The sequence below is a fragment of the Bombina bombina genome, chromosome 3, assembly GCF_027579735.1.
Source record: "Bombina bombina isolate aBomBom1 chromosome 3, aBomBom1.pri, whole genome shotgun sequence".
NCBI classification, from domain to species: Eukaryota; Metazoa; Chordata; class Amphibia; order Anura; family Bombinatoridae; genus Bombina; species Bombina bombina.
In genome coordinates, this window is record NC_069501.1 from 66,712,412 (window position 1) to 66,727,881 (window position 15,470).

General features: G+C 43.4%; 1 protein-coding gene across 1 annotated transcript in view; it reads left to right on the forward strand.

The window, feature by feature from the left end:
* Positions 1–15,470, forward strand: part of LOC128652871 (beta-1,4-galactosyltransferase 3) — a 290,331-nt gene that overhangs the window by 106,623 nt on the left and 168,238 nt on the right. The gene's annotated exons all lie outside the window — the stretch shown is intronic.

Here is a 15,470-nt window from a genome sequence, read left to right on the forward strand (position 1 = left end):
CCGTTTGGCTGGTCCTGCGGGTAGGCCTGTGTCTTTTTCGGCCTTAACCTCCAGGTTGCCTTATATTTTATTTATATCTGATGGGATGTCCTTTATTTGTTTTTGTTTCCTTCGGGATACTCTTTTTTTACTTCTTCGGCAGTTGTTTTGGACATGTTAGTCCTATGTTAAAAATGTCTGTTTTCTGTTTTTTCCCCTATGAGGGAGAATTTATGCAGCTTGCCGGTAGGACCCTAGGTGCAGGCTGGTCCTGTCTGGTTCGTTCGGTCTTGCGGCTGTTCAGACACGTGGCGCTGTTCTGCTTGGCTGGTTCGGTAGAAGCACAAAGTGCTTAGGTTATCATTGTTTTTCATGTTCAACTAAGCGTTCGAGAGGACCTGTGGGTCCGTGAGGTGGGACAGATTGTTTTAGTCCTTACAGCCTTAAGTCATAGATGGCCGGGCAGGGGAGTTTTCTGCTGCGTCACTCTATCTGACATCTGATTTCATCAGAACTTAGAGTTTTCCTCCCCCATGTGGTGGAGGGTTGGAGGGCATAACGCCCCTTTCCGTAGTGAGCGGTTTGGCCTTCATTTTTAGGCCTCTGGATTTGTCCTTTTCGGCTTGATCCAACAGCTTGTACAGGATAGCTGTCTAGTATGCAGGAGGGTTTGCAGTTTGAAACCAGTTGCAGCTTTTGACATCTTGCGGGATTACGCGTTGGCTGTTTGTAGTGTATCTAGATGCAGTTCTTTCTCTTTGACGTGTGCTGTCTGTCTGAGTTATAAGAGACCCTTGGGTCTTCTTCCATTGTCTACGGGTGAGTTGGATCTCCTGTTAGGGATCTGTGTTTCCGGGTGATGATTGTTCCCTGCGGGGACTTTGTTTATCTTGGGGTTTTCTGGAGCTGGGTAGGCTTAATGCCTTTCTATTCCTTGTGTCCTCTGCTTGTGCGGAGCTGATAGGGAACCTAGTCCTGCTATTAGGATTTTTTTTACCTTGAGGTTTCCCTTGGTTGTTCTGAGGCTCTGAGAAGTATATTCATACAACTTCTAGCCTTGCTCCTTGGAGCGTTTGACTTAGCTAGTCGTGGTTCCTTCCTTTGGTCTGGGCTTTCTATTTTTTCTCGCTATCCGGATTCTCTGGATATGCATCCATACCCTTGTGTCTGGCATTTTGGCCAGTTGGGGTGTTTAGTTCTAGGGTAAAGTTTGCCTGAACTATCCTGAATTATTAGGTGCCTGTACCTGTTTTTCTCCATGAGACTTCCAGTTGCTGAAGCTTCGCTTGGCCTTTTTCCTGACCCAGTCTTGGGTGGTTTTGGAATCTCTGATCTCAGGGCTGGTTGGGGTTAGGGAACTGGGGCTATGTCCTTGCTCTATCTACCTAACCTGGTCATGGTTGGCCAGGATTTCAGAGTATTTTTTACTCTTTGCCACAGAGTGACCCATGTCATCTGGTGGTTAGTCATGTAGCTTGAGCCTCAAGGGTGGTTGGCTCATACCCAACTGCCCCAAGGCAGAATACTGTGTGATCTGCGTTCTTATCGCAGAAAGTGAAGGATCTCTGCAGAAAGAACGGCAGTGTCAGTTAAAAAAAAATTTTTTACCTGCACTTTTCATTTCTGCCTGCGGGTGTCACTGTTCCGTTCTATCTCAATGGAAATATTTGCTACGTTCCTGTCTTTTCAATTTCCTCTCACTTCCTGATCTTCAGTGCGTTACAGGGAACAGCACATTGCAGAAAAGGTAAGTCAGGGCTTAACAAATGTATTCTAGGAGTGTAGGAGCCAACCAAAATACTTAAAAAATTAAGATTTTTTTTGTTCTTTAATAAGTGTGTGTGTGTGTATATGGTGTGTGTGTGTGTCTGTGTGTATATGGTGTGTGTGTGTCTGTGTGTATATGGTGTGTGTGTGTGTGTGTGTATTGGTGTGTGTGTATTGGTGTGTGTGTGTGTGTGTATATGGTGTATGTGAGTGTGTGTGTGTATGTGGTGTGTGTGTGAGGGTGTGTGGTGTGTGGGTGTGTGAGTATATGGTGTATACACAGGCTGTACTTGAACCTGTCCTCATCACACTGAGTAAGGGCAACAAACACAGCAACACCAGCTTCTTAAAGACACTGCAGAAGAATTTTCACTAAAAAAAATCTCATCGCAGAAAATGAAAAAAAGTTCTGCTTCTGAGCCCGACTGGCGTTGGATGTTCAATTCTGGTGCGCCTTAAGGTTGCATTCCTCTGGTCAGCTTGCCAGTGTTCCTGTGGATTCCCTGCAGGTGAATGGGTTGGCTGTGCCTCTGCTTGGCAAGCTACTTGTAGGGGGGTCCTTTTCTAGGACATCTGTGTTGGGATTTTCTCTTCCCATTAGCCGGTGACTTTGGGCCTTGAGGACAGTTGTTGCCCTTCCGGCATCATCCCTTTTCTTTAGGGGATATTCTCCTCCCTATGGAGTTTGAGTCCTTGCTTGGGGCTTCTCCTGGATGGGAGGCAGACTTGTTAGGCCTTTATTTTCATAGATCCTTAGGTCTATGGCCTTGTTGTCTGTTTTCAGAGTCGGGTTGTACTTGTACTCTGTGGGGATGGCTGTGCTATCCTTACACTCGTTCCTGTACCTGTTTCGGAATTCTTTTGTTCCCCTGTTTTGGATCCCTGAGGCTGATTTGGCTGGTTTGGTACAGCTGAATGGAGCTCTGCAGGTCAGGATGGCCGAGCGGTCTATGGAGCTGCGTTCAATCGCAGTCTCCTCTGGATGTGTGAGCTTTGTTGAGTCTATCCTGTTAGCTTAGTCTGCTAGGGTTTACTCTTCCTTCGGGTTCTGAGGGTATACTCTCCTTCTCGTGGGGGCTCGATTGAGGTTTTGTGTTCCCCTTTTTAGGGACCTGTGCGTAGGTCTGGCGACTTAGGTTGCCTGGAGCGTGCCTTCTATCCGGGGGTTGCTTTTGCGGTCTGTTTCTTGATTGACTGCTTCTTCTTCCTCGCAAGTATCTTCTGTGTCGTCCTGTAATGGACTCTGTTTTCTCAAACTTAGGGTTTCTCACCTGGGTGTATTACACACTTTTTCATGGTTGAATGCCTTGGTATTCTTGACACTGGTAGGACTTTTCAGTTGCAATCTGTGCTTGCATGATGTTGGAGAGGCGTCTGTTCTGTCTCTGTGCCCGGTCTTGTCCCGGGTTTCGCTAGGTATAGGCGTGGCCTCCTTTCCCTGTTTGGGCCCCTTTGGGTCTCTGTGAGCGGGGCTCACTTGTGGATGTGTTCTTTTTGTATTAGGGGACCTTTCGGTATCCTTGGTTCTCCTTTGCCTTGTTCCCTTGGGGGTTTCGGCTAGTGTCTCCTTCATTTGTGAACGACTCTTTGTTGGGGCGACGGTGTCTCCTGGAGGACTGTTGGCTCAGTCGAGTCCATTTGCGGTCTCTGGTTTGGCTTCAGGACTAACTGCGAGTCGGTGTCATTGGGGCTTTTCCTCTTAAAGTTTTCTTGGCTTTGGACGAAGCAGGGTTTTTTATTGGGTAGAGGTTCAGGCTTGATGCCCTCAGTATGAGCCGCCTATTGTACCCTCCTGTCTTGGCATTCAGTGTCCTCTATAGCTCGGGTATTGTTTTCCCAAAAGTAATGAATGCAGCTGTAGACTCTTTGCATTTAAGAAGAAAAACATAAATTATGCTTACCTGATAATTTCCTTTTCTTCTGATGGAAAAGAGTCCACAACTCCCCACCTGTAATTTTATGTGGGGCGTCCTTATTATTCTTCTGGCACCTTTCACCCTGATATTTCTCCTAATGTTCCTTGTTCCTCGGCAGAATGACTGGGGGATGAGTGGAGTGGGAGGAGTATTTAAGCCTTTGGCTGGGGTGTCTTTGCCTCCTCCTGGTGGCCAGGTTCTTATTTCCCAAAAGTAATGAATGCAGCTGTGGACTCTTTCCATCAGAAGAAAAGGAAATTATCAGGTAAGCATAATTTATGTTTTTTTATCAGGCTCAGTTGATTCACAATATATTATTATTATTATATTTATATTTTATGGCATGTCAGAAGACTGCAACAAAAAGAGTTAAAAAAATGTATATTTAGTGTTAAGATTTTAGTAAATAACATTGGAAACAGCCAGATGGCCACTGTTGCTATTAACTTGTTATCAATGGTACCCACATTTGAAGGAGGAGGGCCCCATACAGGTATTTAGGGATTATAATATAAGTGACAGTTTAGAAATAAAAACACTTTTTTTTATGCAGGTTATAGCACAGTTAGCACCCGGCTATATAGACATAATTCTATACAGACAAGTATTGCAGCTCTGAGGAGGGATGAGCCAATCAGGGGCACTAGTCGCACATGATTGTTCACGAATAGTTGTTTCCTCCTTGTAAACTAAATTGCGTATGGTTCTTAAAGGGATATGAACCCCATATTGTTTCAGATAGAACATACAATTTTAAACAACTTTCCAATTTACTTCTATTGTCAAATTTTCTTCATTCTCTTGGTATCCTTTGTTGGAGTAGCAGTGCACTACTGGGAACTAGCTGAACACATCACATGAGCCAATAAAAAGAGCCATATGTGTGCAGCCACCAATCAGCAGCTAGTTCCAAGTACTGCATTGCTGCTCCTGAGCCTACCTATGTGTGCTTTTCAACAAAGCATACCAAGAGAATAAAGTGCATTAGTTAATAGATATAAATTGGAAAATTGTTTTTTTTTTTTTTTCAAACTTTATTTATAGAAAAGAATCCAAGACATACAAAATAAGTACAATCACATTGGTATACTAGGTTTCGATATCAACATATGCAGAATAAGACATATAAGGCAGTGATCGTGTTAAAAGACCCGATACTGAAATGAAATCATCATGCATGTGCTTGGACTCACTTTTTATCAAAAATATCTAAATAAACAGACAAACAAAGGGAAGAAAAAGAAAGAAAAAGAAAAGGGAGAAAGCATACTAAGATAAGGAAAGAAAGAGAATAGCGTAAAAGGAAAAACGGAAAGATCAACAAACAACAAATATGCTCATACTCACCCAGGGTACCTCCGGATCCCCCCCATCCAGCCAACACCACGTCTCCGCAAATGAAAGGAATTCTCAACAGTTTGAATCAGTGGAAAGACACCAGTTGCCCTTTAGATTTTCGTTTAAGACATACAGACTGTTTTTAAAGGGAAGGAGAACTCTATCCCTAACTATGTTTGGTAGCTGCATCAAATATACCTCCCATTTAAGAAGAAACCTCTTCACTCTTTTCTCAGGGTCTCCCCTTGTGTCTGCCTGCTCAATTAACATCTGAGTATGTACCGCCCTAAGCAGCTGTTGAAATGGAGGGGTTCTCTCTCCCACCCATTCCCTAAGGATAGCCTGTTTAGCTAGCATGAGAACTGTAGTTATAAAAGTGTTGTATTTATGTGTCTGGTCTCTAGGCGTAAGAAAAATCACATACTGTGCTGAGAGGGGTAAAATTTGCTTGGTTAGTTTGCCCAGCCAAAACAAAATCTTCTGCCAGAACCTCTGCACCTTTGGGCACCCCCACAACAGATGAATCCAGTCAGGGGATACCCTGCTACATTTACTGCATAGATCATGTGCCCCTCGAACCCATTTTGCACGCATGCCAGGGGTATATAAGCTTGGTGCAAGAACTTTAGGTGCGATTCTCTCAATTTTGCAGAGATGGTGCCCTGAATTGCCCTCTCAAAGCTCAAAGTAATCTGCGCTGTGTCTACCTCTAAATCTTCAAAATGAGACCATTTCGATACGATCCCACGCAGAGTAGAATCCTCAAAATGACGATACAACAGAGTATATGTGTGTGTGAGTTTGTAAGGTCCCAGTTTTGCCAAGGCACAAAGTCTGTCTATATTGGAAGGTTCCTTAGACAACAGTCCCCCTGAAATTAATGTGGAAATGTAATGTCTGCATTGGAAGTACGCAAACCTGTGGGTGCTGGGGAGATCATACTTCACCCGTAAGTCTTGAAAAGGTAGAATTTCAAAGGTCAAGGGATGCAGTATTTGATAAAGTCTGGTCAGATTCGATTCTTGCCATATCTGAAATGCTTGTGTAGTATAACCAGGAAGGAAGTTGAGGTTACCCTGTATTGGGAGATATTTACTAGTAGATTTCTGCAATCCCCATAGTTTGCAAATCTTGGCCCAGGCTCTCAAGGGGTCCCTAAATAAGATATGATTTTGTACAAATATGGGTAATGATTTAAAATCCACATGAGGCAAGAAAGCCAAGTGTAGCGGTTTGATGAAGTTAGACTCTAGATTAGGGACTGTGTAAAAGTCATTCCCTACCAGCCAATCCAGTATGAACCTAGAAAGAGCTGCCCAATTATACCACATGATATTAGGAAGACGGAGCCCACCTCCACTCACCGGCATTGACAGAGGAGTCTTACCTATCCTGTGTTTCTTACCCTGCCAAATAAAATTGCCAATGGAAGTCTGCAAGGAGGCATTGTCTTGCTGGGTAAGAAGCAAGGGCAACATCTGCAAGGGGTAAAGAAGCTTAGGCAGAGCAACCATCTTGAAAAGATGCACCCTTCCTGAAAGAGAAAGGGGGAGCTTCACCCAACTCAGCAACATTTGTTTAATATCTTTTACAATCCCACCAAGATTAAGAGAATATAGTTTATGAGGATTGACATGTATGCGAATGCCCAAGTATTTAAAGCAGCCGTCAGTAATTGTAAGACCAGTACCCGCCAGATCTGTGTTACAGGAGTTCTTTAACCACGTGACTTCAGATTTGTCGATATTAATCTTATATCCTGAGAACTTGCCAAATTCCTCAATAATATCCAAGAGAGGGTGTAAATTGGCACCCGGGTCACCTATGAAGAGCAACAGATCGTCAGTATATAATGAAAGATGCTGCCGTCGGCCGTGTATGTCTAAACCCGCACAATGCTGTCTGATGTAGGATGCTAGGGGCTCGATGGCCAGATCAAAGAGGAGAGGAGAAAGGGGGAACCCCTGTCTCGTACCCCTCTGCAACGCAAAAGAGGGAGAAAGCCCTCCGTTTATTATGAGAGAAGCCTTGGGGACCATGTACAATTGCTGCCAAAAGTTGGAAAAGTTACCCCGGATACCGAAGTGAGATAGTGATGTGTGTAAATGGTCCCACTCAATGCGATCAAACGCCTTTTCAGCGTCAAGCGCCAAAAGGCAAGCATCTGGCAGTTGAGAGGGGGATTGTGCATGTGCGTTGTACCAATAATGGGTCACCACACCAAGAGTTTTCCTGATGTTCAACACTGACGATCTGCCCTTTACAAAACCAGTTTGGTCGGCATGGACTATATGTGGTAAAACCGTTGCCAATCTATCCGCCAGGATCTTCGTCAAAAGTTTATAGTCTCCATTTAACAATGAAATGGGGCGATAAGATGAGGTAAGAGTGGGATCCCTATCGGGTTTCAATAAAAGACAGATGTTGGCTTCAGAGAATCTGTCATTTATTTGCTCAGTGCCTGCCAGGTACGCAGAGTATAGGGAAGATAGGACAGGGGCCGGTTCTTCATCCAGTATTTTAAAATATTCGACGGGTAGCCCGTCAGGGCCCGCCGCCTTGCCCAGCTTGTTCTGCCGAATGGCCTTAAGAACCTCTTGAGGAAGTATCCTAGAGTTCAAGAGGGAGGTCTGGTCCTCCGTAAGAGTAGGGAGTTGCACTGCATCCCAAAACTTGTGTTTTGCTTCTGAATGAATTAATTGTTTAGAATATAGGGAAGTATAATAATCTACAAATTCGGCCATGATGTCTTAAGAATCGACAGTTATGGTACCCTTGGATTTAATGGCTAGGATCTGGGACTTAGGCTTGTAAGAGTGAACCAACTTGGCGAGTAACCTGCCAGCCTTATTACCATGCCGATAATAACGCCCCTGCCTGTGGATATTGATTTTATTGTCTTGTTGAGCGAGGTATGTATCCCTAGTTTGTTTAAGGTCTGTCACATCCTTATGGGTAATGATGGGTTAATCCTCCCAGCCTCTATCTCATCTTGCAACACCTTTATAAGGCACACCTCTGTTTAGTATCATTGCTTGGTATTGAATGTCCTAACTACAGAGATACTAGCCCCTCCGATATCCTCGGACTACTTTTTGTCCCAACCTTTGCTCTTAGTCTCTTGCTGAGACTATCTCTGACCTTCTACATCAGAACTCTTTATTTACAGCATTTACCGCTGTTCCGGATCCTTCAGCTACCTCTCCCAGCTCGGGTTGCCACTTCTCCGGATCCAACACGCTCAGCTGTTTGGCGGGTGACGTCACCGACGGCCGCATCAGATTCATCCGCAACCCCACGCTGCAAACAACTCTCCGGCTGCTCTCTGCTACTTCACACCGCTCTGCTCAGTAACAGTATCTACGCGCTCAGCCTCAGGCAACGTTGGTACAACAACTACGATTGGTAACGAACTCTGACTTATTACTTGTCTCATGTTGTTTCAGTAGTTTACTTCACCTAAACATAAACTATATTCTCGTTGCTCATCTTAATCTGTGTGATCACTTGCTATTTATCCATACTATCCACCATGTTGTCTTGCTAGTTTTAGTGTCATTCAGATATTGACACTGAGCTAGTAAATAACTATATTAACATCCTTAGCAATCTATATAGGTATCAGAACCTGCTTATATATATTTATGCTTGGGATAACACACCTATATTTAATAACTATTGATATGGTACTGTTACATGACTGAGGGATATTTCTACTATGTCTAAGAGTAACTTAGTAAATCTACTTATAATAGTAATAACGACACTTTGTATGTCTGGGTTGTTACAGGAATACCAAGCCGGTAGGATATCTACTCTCCTTACCCATACCTGAAAAACCTTGGACTCATATAGCTGCTGACTTTATAGTCGAGCTACCAAAATCCAGCAATAATACCACTATCATGGTGGTTGTTGATTTGTTCACGAAGATGGCACACTTCATTCCGTTTCACAAACTGCCAACCTCTATGGAATCCGCATCCCTACTTATTGATAATGTCATAAAACTACATGGGTTGCCTCTGTCAATTACCACAGACAGAGGAACGCAATTTACTTCTAGAATGTAGAGAGAACTCTGTAAGGCTCTTTCCATTGAACAACGTTTAAGTACCGCATACCATCCCCAGACTAACGGTCAAACGGAGCGAACGAATCAGTGGTTGGAGGAATATCTTAGATGTTTTGCCACGCAAAATCAAGATAACTGGTCAGCACTACTTCCATTGGCAGAGTTTGCCCATAACAACGCTCATCATTCCACTATCAAGACCACTCCGTTCTTCGCCAACTATGGATTTCATCCACTCTTCCATATCAATCCTCAATATGACAGTCAGTGCCCAGTAGTTAATGACACCACTAACAATATCGCTGAAACCTTCTCTATTCTTGCCGACAATATCAAAACTGCTCAGGATAGACAGAAAGTTTACTATAATTTAAGGAGAAGACCAGCACCCGAATATATGATTGGAGATCTGGTGTGGCTATCAATGAGGAACCTTCGTCTCAGTACACCCACAAGGAAATTGAATAGGTTTTACATTGGACCCTTCCCAATTAAGAGGATAATAAACTCCAATGCAGTCACTTTACAACTCCCCGACGATTATAGGATACACCCCACCTTTCACGTTAACCTGCTAAAGCCGTACAAAGAACTAAGGAATCCATCTACTAGTTCTACTTCTCAGGTTCCTGTCATTCCAGATTGTGAATTTGAGGTGGAGAAAATATTAGACTCAAGACGAGTCTCTGGCCGCTTGCAGTACTTGATACGTTGGAAAGGGTATTCATCTGAAGATGATTCCTGGGAGCCTTCCGTTAATCTGTCTGCCCCAAGACTCATTTCTATCTTCCATCGGCGTAACCCAGACAGGCCTCATCCTTGAACCCCAGAGTGGTTCATTTTGGGGGACCCCTCTGTCACATCCTTATGGGTAATGATGGGTTAATCCTCCCAGCCTCTATCTCATCTTGCAACACCTTTATAAGGCACACCTCTGTTTAGTATCATTGCTTGGTATTGAATGTCCTAACTACAGAGATACTAGCCCCTCCGATATCCTCGGACTACTTTTTGTCCCAACCTTTGCTCTTAGTCTCTTGCTGAGACTATCTCTGACCTTCTACATCAGAACTCTTTATTTACAGCATTTACCGCTGTTCCGGATCCTTCAGCTACCTCTCCCAGCTCAGGTTGCCACTTCTCCGGATCCAACACGCTCAGCTGTTTGGCGGGTGACGTCACCGACGGCCGCATCAGATTCATCCGCAACCCCACGCTGCAAACAACTCTCCGGCTGCTCTCTGCTACTTCACACCGCTCTGCTCAGTAACAGTATCTACGCGCTCAGCCTCAGGCAACGTTGGTACAACAACTACGATTGGTAACGAACTCTGACTTATTACTTGTCTCATGTTGTTTCAGTAGTTTACTTCACCTAAACATAAACTATATTCTCGTTGCTCATCTTAATCTGTGTGATCACTTGCTATTTATCCATACTATCCACCATGTTGTCTTGCTAGTTTTAGTGTCATTCAGATATTGACACTGAGCTAGTAAATAACTATATTAACATCCTTAGCAATCTATATAGGTATCAGAACCTGCTTATATATATTTATGCTTGGGATAACACACCTATATTTAATAACTATTGATATGGTACTGTTACATGACTGAGGGATATTTCTACTATGTCTAAGAGTAACTTAGTAAATCTACTTATAATAGTAATAACGACACTTTGTATGTCTGGGTTGTTACAAGGTCATAGTACGCTTTCCTAGTCAGCAATGTAGGGGTAGATAGATAGTTATTATAAGCCTCAGTGAGTTGAGAAAGAAGAGCCCCATCCACCCTCTTAAGCTGCTTGTTATGATGCGCTGTGAAAGAGGTTATGTGGCCCCTCATCACCGCTTTGGAGGCATGCCAAAATAGATCTGGAGCACTTGAGTGGGAAGCATTGTCCGACGCGTAGTGTGTACAGGAGGCTTTTAAATGGCGACGAAACTCAATATTATTATAGAGGTGAAGAGGGAATCTCCAAGTATTATTTGGAGGCTTAGAAAGCTGAGGCTGAAGGAATAAGGTAACTGGGGCATGGTCTGAAATAGTAACTTGACCTATGCCTATGAACGAGATCTGTGGCGTGATACTTGGTGCAGTCAGAAAGTAGTCAATACATGACATGGTATGATGCGTTTTAGAAAGGCAAGTGAAATCTCTCTCAACAGGGTTTCTAGCTCTCCACACATCTACCAGGTTCAAAGTTTCTTTAAAGGAGCCAATAAGGGATACCTCCCGCTTATATCTAGACATATTTATCTTCAAAGCTTTTGAGACAGAAGGGTCTCTAAACCTATCTAGGGGAAGAGCCTGAGCCAAGTTAAAATCACCTCCCATAATTATAGGATCGTTATATGTGGCCAATGTGGCTAAAAGGTTCGTCCAAAAGTCAGGGTCATATGCATTAGGGCCATAAACATTGCATAGGGTGTATGTGGAAGTGTCAGTATGAATTAAGGCAATTATAAATCTCCCCTTCTTGTCTATCTCTACCTTAGAAAAAGCAACTGCCAAACCTTTGCGCACTAGGACTGCAACCCCCCTCTTCCTACCCTCTGTGGGGGAGCTTATAACCTGTCCAACCCAGCGTATTTTTAATTTCTCATGTTCCTCAGCTGTTAGTTTCGTCTCTTGGAGTAAAGCTTTGTCAGCCCTTAATGAGTCTAAATGGTGAAGAATCATACTCCTCTTTGCCGGGGATGTGATGCCCCCTACATTCCAAGCAATAACTTTAATGGGAGGTGACATATCTAAAGCTTATAATGGTAATACATGTATGTGCTGTGTAGTTTTGACTTACGTTTATATGATGACAGTGTTTAGCCTTCGTTGGTTGGCAGTGTGGCGGAGGGGAGGGAGCCAGAGGCCCCCAGGCATAGAGTCCACAGCAGCTATGGAGGAAGCGAGAACATAAAATGGCATTAGTATTATGCTGAGGCCGAAGTTTTCCAACCACAGCTGTATAAACAGTACAAGATATTTTCAACATTCCAGAGTTTAAAATAACCTCAAGAGGCTTAGCATAGATCAAGACAATGGAGTCAGATATACAATGATTAGATTTTCTGTATTGGGACCAACAATTACCAAACACGATTGTATTTGTATTGAAAAATATGTTCAGCATTTCAAGGAGTGGCTCTACTTCAAGGGGTGTAGCGCAGGGTAGAAGAGAGGGAACAGACAAACAATGGCCAGGCAAAGTTTGAGGTGGGAGAATACATAGCATACATTCAGGAACAATACCCCTGGAATAGAGCAGCTCTGCAACACCAACGTCAGTGGACCATAGGAGATGGAAGGCAGACAGGGGATCGCCATCCAAAGGTGCTAGATGCAAGTTAAGGGCCAAACATGCAGGAAAGGGGGTGGGAAACCTAGAATGAGTAGGGGCTCTACCGATAACATACCTGTCTGAACCATGGGTTATGTGACGTGGGGGGTATTGCATAGTCTTAATAAGGTAGGGTGTGTAGGAGCTGGGACTAGAGCAAACATTGCGAGTACTAAGAAAACAAACCACATGAACAACCATACTTATTATGAAATCTATGTCGCTTATGTGGGCCGGAGAGGAGACACTGCAACACCTGCAAACGTCAATGACGTAAGAGAGTATTTCAGACAGAGGCAAGTGCTCAACAGCAGAAGGGAACTCGGCGTCCAATTGCCCCCCCTCCAAGCCCCACAGGCGCACACACCAACTGAGAGCTATTAACCACAACCATGGTCTCTGCAAGATAGGGACCAAACATGTCATAAGATACATTTTATGTAAAAGAAGAGAACATTGATTCTTGTTTGAGTCTTATCAACCATTATCCTGCCTTCGCTCTGTAGACAGAAATGTTTGCGCTGCTGCAGGCGAGTGGAAAGTTTTTGGACCTGAAAGGGTCTGGATCTTAAGGGTAGCTGGAAACATAAGAGCAAATTTACGCCCCTGTTCATGCAAGGTGGAACAGAGTGAGGCAAAGTCCCTGCGTCTCTTAGTGACTTCCAACGAAAAATCTTGAAACAACAAGAGGCGGTGATCTTCATAAATGACTTCTTTAGCCGTTCTGTATGCTCTGAGAATGGCAAGCTTGTCCTGGAAATTCAAACACTTAAAGATTACTTGACGTGGTTTTTCCCTGGAGTTGTCCAGATATCTGTTAGGGCCAATGCGGTGTGATCTCTCAATATCCAGTGGGAGGCAATCCAAAGGCATGCCCAGGAGCTTTGGAAGGGTTGAGGCGGCAAAGTCCAATAGATCTTTATCCTTGATAGATTCAGGAACACCTACAATTCGCAGGTTGTTTCGTCTACTGCGGTTTTCTAAATCTTCTACTTTGTCCATTAACTGTTGATTTTGTTTCAGCAAATGCTTCAATGAAATATCTGATTCTTGCTGCCTATCCTCAACCCCCGAAATTCTCTGTTCTGCAGCAGACATACGTGTAGAAAAGAGTCTCACCTCACTGGTCAAAGTATCAACACCAGCCTGCAAGCTGTCCATCTTTGGTAAGAAAAATGCTTTAAGTTCTTGCAAGAGTGAGGAGTGGTCACCAGGTGAATTGTTTTCAATATCTGCAAGTGAGGTGTTTGCCTGAGATTCAATAAGGATTTTGTGCCTCTTGTCCTGATTTTTTGATCTTTGACTCATGGTGCTACTTGAAGGCGAAGGCAGCCTGTGAAAATACTCGTCCACTTTCATAGAACAAATTGTACAAGAGGACTAGTATTGCAGCAACGTTATGCATAAACCACAAAGTGACACTGAAATTCTGTGAGATGCAACGGCCCCTCAGGCTGTGAACGAGCAAGATGAGTAAGAAACAAACAAGTAAGCTGTATTTACCACAAGAGCATTCCTCTTGCCCCGTAGGCTCCCTTCCCTTCTTATCTCACACTAGAAATGTTAGTCCCAGGTGTAATAGGATAAGTTCACTGAGGTAGCTATGAAGCAGTAAAGTGTCAGGCAAATTATTCAGTTAGAAGTTATGGGCCTCGAGTACGCTCACAAGATCACATGAGACAGATGTAAAAAATTTAGCTATACCAGCTACGCAGCAAATAATAGAGAAACTCTGCCCCACTCTGAGAACATAGACCCTAGATATAGTCCTGGAATTTTTTTTTAGCTATACCAGCTATGCAATAGAGCAGAATGTTCCATATGTCTAGCCCCTGTGTGGTTATAGATTGCTGAGTTTGTTCACAGCTCCAGCGCTGCAGCTCTCTGTCCCAGGCCCCCAGTTATCTACCAACTTGTGTCTTGATATAAGTTTGCTTTTTTTTTTTTTTTTTTATTTACTTGCTCTCCCTTCCAAGATGAAGTGAAGCAGGCCGGAATACTTAAATGTAGTCAATTGCTATCAGCATTGCTTCTAATTGAGTTTAGCCCACAATGTCCCTTCAGGGTGCGTGTTACCTGAGTACCGCTTATTATTGTCCCCTTTTCAGCTGCCACAAAGACAGTTAATCCGGCTGGATCGGTATCCTATAGCGTTGCCGATATATTCCTTAGGCTGTATGATTCTGCAGCTCCGTCCGGGCTGTGACGGGTATGGAGGTAGGGAGGGATCCTCCAAGATGGCGCCCGCGAGGTCCGTTAGGTGCGCAGCGTGGCGCAGATAGAAATGCCTTCTGAGGCAAGGGCGATTTTCGGCCCTTCACGATCTATTCCTTGCCGGTTGGGGTCCTATTACATCTACCCAACAAGGCGGTAACGTGGGATAAGGCAGCCGGCAGCAGAAAATGGGATATATTCAGAGTTAAATTGCGGAGCTCTTCTCTTCTGCTGCCAGCCGCTAGCTCCGCCCACCGGAAGTCTGGAAAATTGTTTAAAGTGTATTTCTTTGTCTGATTCATGAAAGAACATGTTTTCATGTCCTGTATGTTTAACTCCTTTGTCAGGATTAAAGTCACGTGATACTATAAAAAAAGAATCTTCTGTTACATTAAAAACAATGTTTGAAAATATATTACAATGCTTTTTTTTTTTTTTTCCTGTGCTGTATAAAACCAACATTTATGTGAGTTCCAATTGTGAGACACTTTCCTTTCACCTTAAATTTAAACAGCTTTTGCAAAACCCATTTTTTGAGCCAAAAAATATTTTGAATTTGTTTAAAGGGACATGAAACCCAAAAAATTTATTTCATGATTCAGATAGAGAATATAATTTTAAGCAACTTTCTAATTTACTTCCATTATCTAATCTGTTTTATTCTCTTAGTATCATTTATTGAAGGAGCAGCAATGCACTACTAGTTTCTAACTGAACACATGGGTGAGCCAATCATAATTGATATATATATATACAGGGAGTGCAGAATTATTAGGCAAGTTGTATTTTTGAGGATTAATTTTATTATTGAACAACAACCATGTTCTCAATGAACCCAAAA